This window comes from Hylobates moloch, unplaced genomic scaffold (genome assembly GCF_009828535.3).
Source record: "Hylobates moloch isolate HMO894 unplaced genomic scaffold, HMol_V3 SCAFFOLD_1, whole genome shotgun sequence".
NCBI classification, from domain to species: Eukaryota; Metazoa; Chordata; class Mammalia; order Primates; family Hylobatidae; genus Hylobates; species Hylobates moloch.
In genome coordinates, this window is record NW_026652276.1 from 10,861,408 (window position 1) to 10,877,800 (window position 16,393).

A 16,393-nucleotide genomic window follows, 5' to 3' on the forward strand; every position below is an offset into this window, starting at 1 on the left:
TTCATGACACCCCTGAATTCTACTTCTGATCCCCAGGTTGAGAACTTCTGGGTTAGGCAGAGACATAAGGAACCTGGGCACAGGTGTTCTTCCTCTGGTGAAGGATCACTTGTGTGCCCTCTTTGTTATGCAAATGTGAGCCCCCAGGGTCCCATCCTCTTCCTCTTGGGGTTTGGGCTGAGCCAGGACCTTTGTTGGTGGGGCTTAGAGAAGCTGGCCGGCCCTCTTTGTATGCCGCACTATAGGAAGTGGAGTGCCAGGGCCCTCTGAAAGCAAAGACACCCAATCTCTGAGATGCAAAGTCAGGGATACCTGTCTAGGAGTTGTAGGGCAATCCAAGAAGCAGTGGCAGGGGCAAGCAATGAGGCCCCCACAATAGATCACCTTGTGTTAAGGGGGATCTCAGCTGATCACACTGAGTGTGATCATTCCAGAGTGGAATGTGGCTGATACTGGACACCCCTTCAAACCCAGCCACCCTGCCCCAGGAGCCATGCTTTGGGAAGGGATGGCCGAGTGTGAAATGATAACTAAAAAGAGTCTTAAGCCTGAACCTCAACCACCAAGGGCGTCCCAGCCTCCGGGGCAGCAGCGTCCCTCCTTGAGACACCAAGCTGCAACAGTGACACCTTGTGACAGCTTGGAGAAACAGCAGCAGAGGCTGATGGAACCCTGGCTCTCCTCCCTCAGGTGTGAGGAAGCAAAGGTGACCTCCCTTTTGGACCGAGGAGGTCCCTGGGGTCTTTGAATAATTTGGGGGCAAGTCTTCTGCCTAAAAGACACATAGGGAAAAATAAATGAGGCAATAAAAGAAATGTGACCATTTTTGTAATCTAAGTTGGTGAAGTAGGTCATACCAGTTTCACCATCATCGTCTTATATGATATTTTATTACTATTACTCCCTCCTGGCATGTATCTATGTAGTAAGTTCCAATATCAGAGGATGACCTTACCTACTTTTATGGTTTTGTTTTTATTTTTGTTTTTGTTTTGTTTTTGAGACAGAGACTTGCTCTGTTGCCCAGGTTGGAGAGCAGTGGTGTGATCTCTGCTCATGGCAACCTCCACCTCTCAGGTTCAAGTGATTCTCGTGCCTCAGCCTCCCGAGTAGCTGGGACTACAGTCACCTGCCACCATGCCCGGCTAATTTTTTGTATTTTTAGTAGAGATGGAGTTTCACCCTGCTGGCCAGGCTGGGCTCAAACTCCTGGGCTGGAGTGATCCTCCCACCTCGGCCTCCCAAGATGCTGGGACTACAGGCGTGAACCACTGCACCCGGCTCCTTAACCTTATGTTATAAAAGTTCTTATGAAAGTACTTGGGGTCGTCTAATTGTCACCCCGTCAAGCATCTCCAAGGCCCAACCACTCCCAGCAGATTCTGCCTTTGACACGATTGTGAATTCGTTTTCCCAATTCCTAATCCCCTCCTGTGGCATCCCCTGTCCCCACCACTGTAACTACCACCCTTCTTCCGGCTCGCAGCTATCTCCTCCTGCTGTTCATCACCTGCTCTTAAGGGTCAGTTGCCTCTGGTATAACTTCTTGGCCAGGGTTGTTCTTCCAAGGACTATATACATTGAAACTGCGAGCAAAGCTGTAGTTCAAACCAAGAGAGAAACGCTTTTATAAATACTGTATCTCCAATGACTCTGAAATTGCAGCAAATAGGCTGCACAGGTGGGGTCCAGCACCGACTTCCCAAGGCTGCACTGCATCTGGAACCAACCAAACCGGGTGAGGGGGTGGCACAAGGGAAGGAGCACTCTCTTGGCAGGATGGGGCTGGGGGGTGTTTCCGGTTGCTGTTCTTTATCATCCATCTCCATTACCCTTGGCCTTCAGGGAAGTCGCCCACCAGTTCTCCCCGGAGTCAGTTGTCCTTTATTGGAGAAAGGAAGGGGGAAGGTGCTCCCTGTGGGCTCAGATACACGTGGAGGGCAGTTCCTGTAGGACTCAGGGCTCAGAGAAGAATTTAGCAGTTTCCAGGACTATGATGGGAGATGCTAGGGTTCCCACAGAATGTGGGATAAAATCATAAGCCCTTCTGCTTGGAGATTTATAAAGGGGGGTGACCCCATGAAGCTGGAGGAGTTGGGGCTAGAAACAGGTCTGTAACAAGACCTTGGCTTGAAGGGAACTGTTGTACAGACATGGAAGCTGAGGCTCGTGGGGGCATGAGCAGCACCAGCTCTCTGATGGCCTTGTAAGTGATTTTTGCATGGCACCCCATGCTAACCCCCACTCTGGGTCTCTGTGTCCTGGCCCACTGTCCCCACTCCAAAATCCCCTCAGAGCTCTTCAAAGACCCAGAGCCATCAAGGGGTGACCCATCTGCTCCCCAATAGAGGCTGGCACAAGCCCACCCACTGGCTTCCACTACTCAATTGCACCTGGTCGAGAACAGGCTTATTCTCTCCTTGTCTGTTACACCTCATTTGGTCCTCCCTTGCACTGGTGTCCTAAGTAGAAATGCTCCTTCTTAATCATCTCTCACAGCAAGGGCTCATGGCTCCCATCCACCCTGAGTGCCTGGCACAGGCTGGGTGCAGAGCAGAGCTGATAAATACCTGGTGATTGACAGCTATCACCACTGTCCCAGCCCTCACTTCAGACCAGGAAGCAACTGGAGGCTCGAAGACACTGGGTCCTGGCCCGATAGCACCAGCTAATGATAACAGACAGCCAGGGGCTTGCTCCAAGCCCCTTATACCTGGCTGTGTGCAGGAGCCCTCTGGTAGGATTGATGATAATGCCGGGGTGCCTAGTGTGCCCCAATCACCAGTTAAGAAGATTCTCATATTTCTCTTAAGGTTCAAATAACAACTTTAAGCCCCTCAACATTATGAGAAGGGGCACTTATGGCAGATAAAATTTCCAGTGATAGCATCATGTGGGGATTTAAAAAGTGCTGAATCTCTGTAACTGAGAGAGAGGGAGGTGATGTGCCCTGAAAGTCACTGGTGACTCAAACCGTGGCTCAGGGGTGATGAGGAGACAGACACTCAAGATGCTGGTGACAGGTTGAGATGAAAAAATGTTCCATGAAATGTGAAAGTGGAAAGGAGTTACCTTCTGTGGAATTAAAAGATGTCTTTAAAACCAAATGCATTAACTCCTACAGGAGATATTTAAACAATTACACGCACACCCCTAATAGTTTGTATATTCAAGCTGGATCTTCTCACTTGGAAAAACGATCTCTTTTGTATGCGCATCTTCTTAATGGCCCAGTGGGAGATGCCATATACTCAGGGTTGCCCTGGGTTTGGGCATAGATGATGTACACCCCTAGTTCCTGGTGAAACCCAGGTCTGGGTGAACGGAGCAAATCCAGATCCTTCTAATGGGATAGGGAAGCAGACTGGCTCCTGTTCCCTGTCACTGAGTGATCCAAAGGACCAAGGCCAGGGACCCTTGCACCAAACTGTGCTGTCAGTTTCTCTCTCCCAGGAGGGGAGCCCAGGGAAGCCCAGGGCTGCTGGAGTCACCTCCAGGCAGTGCACGTTGCTCAGCAACCTCTTTGCAACTGTGAGCTGCTCCACATCCCTGCGAAGAGCCTTCTATTTGCTTGAATTAGCTGGAGCTGGTTTCTCTTGCAGGGAACAAAGAATCTTCCTGTTAGCAAAATGAAGTTTCCTGCTTCAGCAAGAGAAAGGCTCCTTATGGGGAGATGGGAGAGGGGAGCGGGAAGACAGAGGCCCTGGGTATGGGTGCTTGGAAATTCTTTCCTGGGGGTGGAGGGGGAAAGGGAGAGGGAGATTGTATGGCCAGACCTCTTCCACAGTCTTAGAACAGGGGTGTAAGCCCTTTTGACAATCTCACTTGAATTCCTTGGGAAATACCAGGTTAGGGTGTTTTCTTGGATGAAAACTCAGGTGGTGCAGGCAGCAAAGCCCATCATCGACAGCCCCAGGGAGCCACGTGCAGATTCTTCCCTTTCCTGCAGTGTGCCCTGGCCTGCAAGGCCCTGTCTAAGGACACCGGGTGGACTGAGGCTGCCACAGGAGGGCATGCAGGGTATGGAGGAAACAGGAAAGCTGCTCGATTCATCGGCATCTGACAAAGTTTTCTGCCTACACCATGCCTGCCACAGGAGGCATCTGGTCAGATGTTGGCCCTTGCTGCCCACTAAAGGTCAAAGAGGTGATGGGGGTCCCCCTTCCCCACATCACCCCAGGAATTCTCTGACTGTCCTTGGGTCTCGCTGGGAAGGCTTCTCTGAGCCCCTGGCCCCAGTTGGGTGTCCTTCCTCTGTGATCCCATGGCACCCTAACTTTCCACAAGGAACTGGGGTGAGTGAGGGTCTCTTGGGTGCAGGGAACTCATTCGGGTTTATTATGGAAGCTGGGTGACAATGATGGTTGCACAACTTTATAAATTTTCTAAAAATTACTGAATTGTTAAACAAGAAAGAAGGAAACAAAAGCTGTTTTGTTGAAGGATGTACATGGAAATAAAGAAGACAGGACTCTCAGCTCTGTGCAAGGCAGCCCAGATCCCCAGGACAGGCTCACAGCGAGACCTCCTTGGAGGGCCCCATGGGGCCTGGAACACAGCTCAGGTTTGGAAGGGCTCGAGGGTAGGGAAGTCTATTGGCTCTGCTCCATCCTTCCTGCCTTTCGATCTCTGTCTCCTACCACCATTGTCCCAGCTGGCGGCCACTATCTCTGCTGGCCTCTCCACCCGTGTCCATCACTGGCAGCCTGAGGATGGGCTACCTGTGAATCACGTGCTCCTCTCTGGTCCAATCAACCACGGCGGAGGAGATGTGAGATGCTGCCTGTGGGGCCGCCTGGAGCTGCTACCTTCAGCAGGGGCCTGGCAGGTGCTCTGAGACTTTGTGTGTTTTTCTCCACCTCTGTGCTAGGAGGCTGCTGCCCTTCAAGTCTCATGGGGACAGTCATGTCCATTCACACTGTCTGCAGTGGCTGCTTTGGAGCTATGGCAGACCAGGGTAGTTATGACAGAGACTGTATGGTTTGTAAAACTGAAAACACCTGTGATCTAGCCCGTTGCAAAAAATTTCCCTAATGCCTGCTCTGAACTATAAACTCTTCAGGGAAGGGACTAGGTCTTGTTCAGCTCTGGATCTTCAAAACTTAGCAGAGTGTCAGACACATAGTAGAAGCTCAATAAACTGTAGGAGCTCAATTAAATAGATAAATAGATGGAGTTTGGGCTGAATCTGTGCAGTCTATGTCCTTTACTTTAAAAAGAGGCCTCCTCGCCAGGTGCAGTGACTCACACCTGTAAGCATTTTGGGAGGCCAAGGTGGGTAGGATTGCGTGAGCTCAGGAGTGTGAGACCAGCCTGGGCAATGTAATGAGACCTTGTCTCTATTAAAAAATAATAATAATAATAACAGGGTGTGGTGGTGTGCTTGTCATCCCAGCTACTTGGGGGGCTGAGGTGGGAGGATTGCTTGAGCTCAGGAGGTTGAGGCTGCAATGAGCTGTGATCCTGCCACTGGACCCCATCCTGGGTGACAGAGCGAGACCCTGTCTCAGAAGGGAAATAAATAAAAGGAGGCTTCTCCTAGACAGCACTCTCCTCCTGCTCCTGCTCGTTGAACAAGGTGACCAAATGTCCCAGTCTGTCCAGGACTGAGGGAGTCCAAGGCTATTCAGTGTCAAAGCTTGGAAAGTTCCAGGCAAACTGGGATAATGTGGTTCCTTATATTGGATACCTGGCCTCTCCATATATTGAAGCACCTGCCTGCCTCATCTGGGCAATGAATCCACTGTAATTAGCCAGGTAGCACCATGTGTGCATAGTAGAAATAGGAATACACATAACCAGCTGCATAACAAACAACCTAACTGCAGTGTAAAGGAGCAAGGCAGTACCTGGTGGTAGCAGTTGTGCTGAGGATTCTGGCTGTTACCAGTGAAGCAGGTAAGATCCTGTGGGGCTGGGATGATGGAGAAAGGCTTTCTGGGAAGCTGGAGTCCACTCAAGTCTTGATTGGATGAGACAGAATCACCTCTCGCAGAGAAGGAAGGCAGCGACCCTACTGGTGCATGAGGTCCCTGGTGTCCACGTATCAGTCCCCAGGGAAAATTCAGATTGGTCACATGTCAGTTCCTGAGCCAAGTTCTGTGGCCAGAGGAATAAGGCGCTGACTGGCCAGCCGGGATCACACGCCCATCTCAGAGGCATGTTGGGCGCTGACTGTGGTACTAAGAGGATCCTGTGAACTGGAAGTGGAGCTCTGGAAGGAACTCAGAGTGGCTTGCTTTGGGTTTCTTGGAAAGCAGACTGGGAAACAAAGGTTCCTGTGCCCCTCCTTTGGTAGGGAGGTGACCCCAGGGAGCAGGCGTGAGAGAAAGGGGAGTGTAGCTGGGAAGGAAGTGGCGCCAACTCCAGGGTGTGTTATGGAGCTGGCCACGGCTTGGTAACAAACATAACTGCTTGCTCGATCCCAGGGACCATCCTCCGGGAAGCTGTACAAATGTTTCTCAGCACAATCCTTTGCGGAGAAAGGGAGAATAATTTGTGCACAGGCTCCCAGCTTGCGTTGGGTCGCCTGAAGGGTATTAATTGCCTCTACTTGCTGGTCATGGATGGATGGATACAGTGTCTCCCATCCTAGTGTCCAGGCAGGCCTAAGGGGTGCCTAGCTGGGACCTGAGGCAGGGGCTGCTGGGTGTGCCTGGGTGGCGCCTGTCTGAGTCCATGCAGAGTTGGTGGTCTCAGATGTGGCTGGGGCCAGTGGCCAATGGCCCACAGATAAATGAGAGGGTCCAAAGTAGCACATAAGAAGTGTCTCGCAGAAAAGGAACTTGAGAGCATGGGGTCAGATAAAACTGAGTCACCACTGTCCTCCTCAAGAACACCTGGTGTCCACGCCTCTAACTAGAGCTTCCTGGTGTTTGCACAAAGAGATTATCAGGTGGCCAGGAACGATCAGACTGGAGCAGTCACTGGGTGGAGGGAAGGTCAGCTGTCCTGGTGAGATCCAAGGACAGTCCTTAGCCCCTGCTAAAAGGAAAAGGTGGAATTAGTTAGTCCCCTCTGTGGAATCCAGAAAGCTCCTCTAAAAGTTGCTCAGCAAATATTTAATGAAGCTGAACAGAAGTCATAAACCCCAGTTCCCTTGTTTTCTTGCCTGTAGTGGAGAGTTTCTGACACAGCCAAGGGTGTGGATGTGGGTGGAGCTCCAAGGTCAATCAGCGTGGTTTGAAATTTTGCCAAAGGACCTGGAGAGGGTGGCAAGCTGCTGGGTGGCAGAACATCACGGAGGAACCATGTCCACCCAGCCCCAGCCCCCAGCCAGAGAGGGACGAGGAATGTGGCCTCAAGCCTACACCGTGCAGGAGTCTGCCTAGCTTACCATGTCCTGGTCAAGCCCCAGCCCTCCTCTCTCTGCAGGAGCCAGAAGGTCATAAATCCAAGGAGCTCAGTCCCATTTCTTGGCCTTCAGGGCTGGGGAGGGAGAGGGTGACTCTCAGTGGCTGTTTATGGGGCCAGTCATCATCTACCTGAATAGGAATAGTCAAGTCTTCTGCAGTCTGACGGGAACATTGCCAAGGTCAAAAAAACTGTGAAGTCATTGGCCTTTGTGACACAGTATGACATTTATTTATTTATTTATTTTGAAATGGGGTCTCACTCTGTCACCCAGGCTGGAGTGCAGTGGCTCCATCTCAGCTCACTGCAACCTCCGCCTCCCAGGTTCAAGCAATTCACTGCCTCGGCCTCCCGAGTAGCTGGGATTACAGGTGTCTAGCACCACACCCAGCTAATTTTTTGTATTTTTAGTATAGACAGGGTTTCACCATCTTGGCCAGGCTGGTCTTGAACTCTTGACCTTGTGATCCACCCATCTCGGACTCCCAAAGTTCTGGGATTACAGGCATGAGCCACCACGCCCGGCCTAGCATGACATTTAATATGAATCAAACACATAGGTCCCCTTGTTTGCTTGGTTGGTCTGGGCATACCTGTCCCCACAGTGCCCTGGAATTCCCGCATCCCAACACTTAGCACACCGTCCAATAACTTCCAGTTTCTTCTTCTACCCGACTAGACCATCAGCCCCGCGAGAGTAGGGTCCGTTTCTTGTTCACCTTTCCATGCCCAGCACACAGCCCAGGGCCCACCACCCTGCAGGCTCCGCAGCAATGCTCCAAAAGCTCTTTTTATGTCTCGGTCTAGACATCAGGTCTACCCAGACAAAGAGGCAGGAGAGTCTGGCCCATCTCGGGGATACCAGGTCTGTGAGCTCCTAGAGGACAGGGCCAGCATGCTGCTCCTCTCTGTCCCCAGTCCCCAACAGGGCCCAGGACATAACAGGGCTCAAGAATATGTGTTGAATGCACGACTGACTCACTTCTCCTTACTCACTTCTGTTTTGGTTCCGCCCCAGTCTGCAGCCTGGGTGAGCTGAACAATGTCATGCACAAAAGAAATTCTCTTAACAGTTTGGAAAACTGTGACAACACCTTCTCTGTGCAGAAACGGAAGTGGAAGTGGTGGGGGGTGTCTTCACGATTCCCAGCCTCGGGGCACATGGTGTGGGGTGTTTGCACCTGCCGTGCACCCGAGACCCCAAAGAGGGGGGACCATGTGTGAAACTGGTGAATGCAGGCCTCCTGAGCCAGGGCATCTAATTTCCCAGGCTCTTGGCTGCCCAAGTGGGGCTACTAAAACCCTGGGACTTGGCACCAGTCACCGAAATGCTGTTCTTTCCATTCTGTTTGTCCCAATTCTGGTAAATGTGAGTTTTATTACCAGCAGCAACAACAAGAAGACAAAGTCAGAAGCGATCCAACTGGAAGCCTTCCTGGGTTTGGAGGCACAGCCTCTGCTCAGCACAGCCTGGCCTGGGGAGGCCTGGGGACAGCAGTCTCCCCAGTAACAGTGGACCAGAATCAGGAGCTCAGGGACAGCTCTGCATGGGAGGGGTCACCTAAGGGAGAAACAACCTGGGTGGGCCTGGGTCTCAACCCGGGATTGCAGGCCTGGGAGGTGGCTGCCCCCTGGGTGGTCAGGGGCTAGGATGCCCTCCATGTTGCCCGGAGAAAGGGGCACTCCTGAGATAGGACGCATTACATCCCCTCCCACCCTCCTGCTGTAAGGCCCCCCATCGCCACAGCTCTCTAGGCAGCCCAGGCCTGCCCCGGGCCCCCATGAACCAGGCATTTCTGAACGCCTAGAAAAATCAAGTTTTATATTTTAAAATAGAAAGAAAGGGCTTTTGCTTCCCAGACCAGCTAGAGCTGCCCCATTTCCCAAATTACACAGTGCTCCATCTGATTGCTGCAGCTACTGCTTCTAATTGTCTGAATCCAGAGAGGCCTGGGGACTACCCCAGGACGGGTAAGCCCTGCCCCCCGCTTCCCACCGAAACTGCATGGTCAGGGCCTGGGCTGGGAGCCTGCAGATGGGCGCCCAGGCTCACCGTGGCTGCTGTGCGCTGAAACTGCAGCGGATGTGGCTGCCCAGGCTGAGGCTGGGGCTGGGGCTGGAGCTGGGAGTGGCCTCCTCTTAGAAGCCTTCTCCTTTTCCCTACCTCTATCACAAAGGGGAGTCCTCCTGAAGCATACAAGAAAATGAAGCTGGGGGAGTTCACCTGCATTGAGGTGCAGCTAGTGGTGAGGACGGGGACCAGAGACTCTCATGGAGCACATGGGAGCTGTAGGTTTACAGCACTGGCTTCCAGTTAGTGGGAGCTGGTGTGGGGGGCTTCGGGTCAGGAGCAGAGGGCAATGCGAGCATTGTTCTCTAGGAGGGGGCAATGGGTCCCAACCTGGGAGACCCACTGCCTAAACCCCCTGCCCAGAGCCAAGACCAGATTCCTCTGTACTTGCTGCATCTCCAGGGTGACTCACAGGAAGAAGAGGAGAAAAGGCTGAGGGGATTTTGCGGGTGAGTATACTAGAGGCAGGGAGGGAGCAGAGATAGAGGAGGTGGCAGCAGCAGGTGCTGAAAGGACTTGTGGTGGGAGAAGTTTTCCACCATCGTCTGGATGGTGTGTTTGCTCAGGATTGTCTAAGTGAGAGTGAATTCTTTTGAGCCGTGGGCTGTACAGACACACGCTTCCGACTGTTGTGAGCGCCACTGAGAACTTCTTTAATGCTATCAACAACCACGTGAGATAGATATTATTATTTCCAGTTTATGGAGTAGGAAACTGAGACTTGGAGAGACTGAATAACTTGCTCATGCTTGCTGTGGTAGCTAGTATCCAAAGACAGCTGCAGACAATCTTGCCCTCCCTATACACACACGGCACTTCTCCCCTCAAGAGGTGGTGCTTATGTCCCCTCATCTTGAATCTAGGATGGGCCCACAACTTCTCTGGCCAATAGAATGCAGGGGAAATGATGTCCTGGGACCTCAGAGCCCAGGCATTAAGTAGGCTTGACAGTGTCTGCCTCCTCCCTTTTGGGACCCAGCCTCCATGTTGCGGGGAAGCCCAAGCAGGAAAGAGGAGAGGACTATCTGGAGGAGAGTTGAGGCTCTCAGCTGACAGTCCCAGCTGAGCTCGGAACTGATAGGACGCTATGGTTGAAGTAGATCTTCTTGCCTCCCTAAAGACAGCTCGGATAATGACACACGGGGCACAAACAAATCCTCCCTGCTCAGCCCTTCCAAACTATAAAATCTTGAGCACATAATTACTCTTTTTTTTTTTTGAGATGGAGTCTCACACTGCTGCTCAGGCTGGAGTGCAGTGGCACGGTCTCGGCTCACTGCAACCTCCGCCTCCTGGGTTCAAGCGATTCTCCTTCCTCAGCCTCCTGAGTAGCTGGAATTACAGGTGCCCACCACCATGCTCAGCTAGTTTTTTGTATTTTCAGTAGAGACGGGGTTTCACCACGTTGACCAGACTGGTCTTGAACTCCTGACCTTGTGATTCACCCACCTCGGCCTCCCAAAGTGCTGGGATTACATGCGTGAGTCACCATGCCTGGCCGATTACTCTTTTAAGCAATAAGATTTGGGGTATTTGTTATGCAGAAATAGATAACCGAAACTATCATCCAGCCAGTCAATGGCAGAAATGAGATTCAAGCCCAGGTCTGGTAGTCCAGAGCCCACTGTCTTGCCACCAAGCCCCAGGGCTGCTCTCCCACCACTGACACGTAGGGTATCATCCAAAGCTCTGAGCCTTCACCCCAAGTTGAGGCCGCTCAACTTCCTTTCATGTCCTGCTCCCTGAACTCCCAGCTCAGCTGAGGGTTAGGGGAGTGCAGGTGGCCTCAGGGTCAGATTCCCCATGGCAGCCTCTCCTCCGCTTAGAACCAGCTGCCCCAGATGCCCGCTGGGGGAACTGCGAGACCTAAACCATCTGTCGACCTAATGAGGCTGTCCTTTCCTTTTCCCTTTCCCCGCATCTCCTCCTCCAAGTCTAGATAAAGACTTCACAAGTCCAGGGAAAAAGAAATCAGATGCTGGTGAGGTAGCAGGAATGGGGCGGGGCGTCCCTGGGTCCTCTATGCCCTCATCACCCGGGGTTAGCTCCAAGGAAGAGACTTGTCAGCCCCTCGGGGATCTGAGAAAAGAGGGAGATTGTGCCCATGAGTCAGACATTCCAAAATAAAGGACGTGCAAAGGAGGCGACCTCAAACCAACTGTGCAACTCTTGCCCATCCTCCACTCCTGGCTGCTAACTGAAGGCCAAATAGAGAGAACATTTCTTTTTTTTTTTTCTTTTTTAGAGACAGAATTTCACTCTGTCACCCAGGCTGGAATGCGGTGGTGAGATCATGGCTCACTGCAGCCTCAACCTCCCAGGCTCAAGCAGTCTTCCTGAGTAGCTGGGACTACAGGTACATATCACCATGCCCAGCTGATTTTTAAATTTTTTTTGTACAGACAAAAAATTTAAACGGCCTGTGTTTCCCAGGCTGTTCTTGAACTCCTGGCCTCAAGTGATCCTCCTGCCTCGGCCTCCCAAAGTGCTGGGCTTACAGGGGTGAGCCACTATGCCCAGCCAGAGAGAACATTTCTAAGGAGAGAATGATCACAGAGTCCGGCGCACCACCCCTCTGCCTTATGCCTAGCGAGAGGGGCTTCACTGAGACTGCTGGGAGACCTGGACATGGGGCCTGGGAATAATTTGGAAGGGGGCCCTGTGGACTGGGTGGGGGCCAAGCCCCTGGGGAAGCAAGTAGTGAGAGGCTGTGGCTGGAGATGCCTGCTTGTTGCTTGGAGCATAGGACAAGAAGAGGTGCGTGCCAGCAAATGGCCCATTCTGCTGGATTCTGTAGCATCAAAGGGTGTGTGAATGTTTCAGAAGCTGGTCTGAGTTACTTAGATCGGGTCCAAGAAAATGAAGCTGAGGAAGAGTTTGCCTGCACTGAGGTGCAGCTAGCGGTGAGGACGGGGACCAGAGACTCTCATGGAGCATCCACCTGAAGGAGGGTGAGCTGGTGCCAAGTGATGCTAGTGCTACAGTTTGGATCAGTGTTGGAGGCGGGGCCTAATGGGAAGTGTTCTGGCCATAGGTTGGGTCCCTCATGAATAGATTAATGCCCTCCTACAGAGGCGAGGGAGTTTCACTCCATTATTTCTCATGAGAGCTGGTTGTTAAAAAGAGCCTGGGCCTCCCGTGTCTCTCTTGCTTCCTCTGTCTCCACATGATCTCTGCGTGTGATCTCACGCCAGCTCTGTTCACCTTCTGCCACGAGTGGAAGCAGCCCGAGGCTTTCACTAGATGCCCAGTCTTCCAGCCAGCAGAATCGTGAACCAAATAAGCCCATTTTCTTTATAAATTCCCCAGCCTCAGATGTTCCTTTATAGCAACGCACACCGACTAAGACAACTAGTGACCTCTCCTGCTCTGACGCCCGACGCCAAGCCCTCACCCTACTGTCCCAAACTTGGAGGTGCCGAGGAGCCTAGTGAAGGGGAGGAAAGGTAGAAGCATGAGGCAGGGGCGGGGAGGAGAAACCCGCCAAGCTCCCACGTGCCTTGTAGGCTTCCCATGTGGGCAGGTCTGGGATGGGGCAAGGGAGCAGTTTTAACTTCAAATGCCATCTGGAGTCTCAACTGTTTTGAGAGTTAGATGTTGTAATTACTGAAATTGGATTTGTGTGACTGAAAGTTACCCAAGGGATTTTTATTATCTTGGATGGACCAGAAAAACCAAGAAACCTACCATCAATTTCATCCAAGGTCAGAGGAGAACCCCCCTCACCGAACAGGTTTGAAAAGACAGTGGGGAGAAAGAATTGTTTTCTGATTACACCCTACGAGGCTCCCTTGTTCAATAAAACTGTGACACAAACACTGGGAACAATTCTGGTGAATTTAGGAAGAAAGGAATTGATTGATGGGACACTGGGTGGCTCAGAGTCACTGGGTGGGCTGGAGAAACCACTTCAGCAACTGCGAGATCACAAAGGGAACCGCGGGCTCCCGAATGTGGAGAGGATGCCACCACCTCCCTGATGCCCACAAGACTCTGTGTTGCTGTTGTCCCCTCTACCAGGATGCATTTTTCACTGTCCCCCTTCCTGAGTCACTTGTCCCTATGGCATGGTCTGGGTGTGATATGGTATGGCTCTTTGTCCCCACCCAAATCTCATCTCACATTGTAATCCCACGTCAAGGGAGGAGCCTGGTGGGAGGTGATTGGATCAGGGGGGCAGTTTCTCTCATGAGTCGTCACTCATGAGTTCTGGTTGTATCACAAGTGTCTGGCACTTCCCTGCCATGCTCTCTCTCTCTCCTGCCACATGTGAGACTAACACGTGCCTTGCTTCCCCTTCGCCTTTGGCCATGATGGTAAGTTTCCAGAGGCCTCCCCAGCCACGTGGAACCGTGAGTCAATTAAACCTCTTTCCTTTATAAATTACCCAGTTTCAGGTAGAATCTTCACTGCAGTGTGAACATGGACTAATACAGAGAGGAAACATCTGATTGGCTGAGCCTGGTCATATGCTTGGCTCCAGCCCCAAGGGGCACTGGGAAAAACAGATTCAGCTTAACAACAGGGATACATCCTGAGAAATGCATCGTCAGGCAGTTCCATTGTGTGAACATCGTGGGGTGCACTTACACAGACCTGCATGGCATAGCCTACTGCACACCTGGGCTATACGGGTTAGCCTGTTGCTTCTAGGCCACAAGCCTGTGCAACATGTTTCTGTACTGAATACCGTAGGCAATCGCGACACAATGGTGAGTATTTGTGTATCTAAACATAGAAAAATGTCGTTCGAAATATGGTAGGAAAAATAAAAGTATGGTACACCTGTATAAGGCGCTTACCATGAATGGAGCTTGCAGGACTGGAGGTTGCTCTGGGTGAGTCAGTGAGTGGATGGTGAGTGAATGGGAAGGCCTGGGACATTACCGACCACTGCTGTAGACTTTATAAACACTGTACATTTAGGCTACACCACATTTATGAAACATTTTTTCTTTCCTCAGTAATAATGTAAACTTAGCTTACTGTACTTGTTTTTACTTTATAAACTTTTCAATTTTGAAAAACCTTTGGACTTTTCTATAATAATACTTAGCATAAAACACCAACACATAGAGCTTCACAAAGTATTTTCTTTGTACCCTTAGTCTATGAGCTTTTGTTCTTTTTTTTTCTTTTGAGGCGGAGTATCCCTCTTGTCACCCAAGCTGGAGTGCAATGGTGAGTCTCAGCTCACTGCAACATCCGCCTCCTGGGTTCAAGCCATTCTCCTCCCTCAGCCCCCCAAGTAGCTGGGATTACAGGTGTGCGCCACCACGCCCAGCTAATTTTTGTGTTTTTAGTAGAGACGGGGCTTCACCATGTTGGCCAGGCTGATCTCGAATTTTTGACCTCAGGTGATCTGCCTGCCTCGGCCTCCCAAAGTGCTGGGATTACACCACGCCCAGTCCCCCTTTTTTTCTATTAAAATTTTTCTTTTTTAACTTTTAAACTTTTAGTTAAAAACTAGACACTAGCACACACATGAGCCTAGGCCTACATAGGGTCAGGGCCCTCAGTATCACCATCTGGTCCACCTCCACATCCTGTCCCACTGGAAGGTCTTCAGAGGCAATGCATGCATGGAGCTGTCACCTCCTATGATGACAATGCCTTCTTCTGGAAACCTCCTGAAGGACCTGCTGAGTCTGTTTACAGTTAACTTTTTTTTTAATAACTAAAAAGAGTACACTCTTATTAGCAATTAAAAACACGGTGTAGTAAATACGTAAACCAGCAACATAGTTGTTTATTATTATTAAATATTAAGTACCACACATAATAGTATGGGCTATACTTTTTTATATGACTGGCAGTGCAGCAGGTTTGTTTACAGCAGCATCAACACAAACACATGAGTGACGTGTTGCACTCCGACCTTACAATGGCTGTGACGTCACTAGGCAATAGGAACTTTTCAGCTCCATTGTAATTTTATGGGACCACTGTGGCATGTGCGGTCATTGTTGCCTGAAATGTTGTTATGTGGTGTGTGGCCGCATAATAGTAGGTGGCCGGTGTCTCCCATCACAACTGTTTTGGAGGGGCGAATCCCAAATACAGGAACATGACTCAGATGATGGCCCCTGCGGGGGAAAGGAGGGCAAAAATTCATGTCTTTGAAAAGGGCAAACTGAAGTGATGACCGAGTTTACCTAGAAATTATCAAGATTACACATTCTGCCACCAGACTAAGGGAGGGTTTGAAAACTAGATTATTACACAAAACACACTATTATAGAAAAATAAAGATACCAATAAAGATACTTTGGACACCTGAGTTTGTGGCTATGAAATTCATACTCACCCCAGAGGTAATGCGAGACATGAACAAAAGTAATCAATGAAAAACTGCTGGCATACTGACTGCTTGAACACTGTGGGCACTCGCTCAGTGTGGGACAAGGGTGCTGGCTAAAGTCCCTCCCCGCCCCTCCCTCCCCTCCCTGTCTTCCCCACCTCCCACTGCCTCCCACCCCCCACCCCCCACCCCATTACCTCACTGCTGCCAGCCTTCCCTTTCCCATCAGTCCTCGTTAGGTGCAGAGCCCTGGCTCCTGTGGGGCCAGGCTGGACGTGGCTTCCAGTGACAGGGCCCTTTGTCTCACAGGTGGGAGGCTGGCGTGCGACCTCCATCGGCTCCCACGTCTCTGCCTCCGCGCTCTGGCAGCTGGAGTGGGTGCAGCATGCAGCAAGGATACGGAGATGCCATGGTGGGCCACCGTGACTGCCGACCCTTCTAGGACTGCACCCCCGTCAATCCTTGCTGCCCCAGGCCCTGGACTCAAAGCCTCTCTTCGAGTCCCCACAGGGAACAGGGCCCCAGGAGGAGAGCAGGCTGCCCCCGTGCCCCCTGGCCCTAGAGGGTGAATTTCCCTTTCCTGTTGTATTTTGCCCACTCTCTGACATTCCTCCTCCCCACCTTCAAAGCTCAAATGATTCCCCAGGAAGCCCGCACTAGTCACTCTG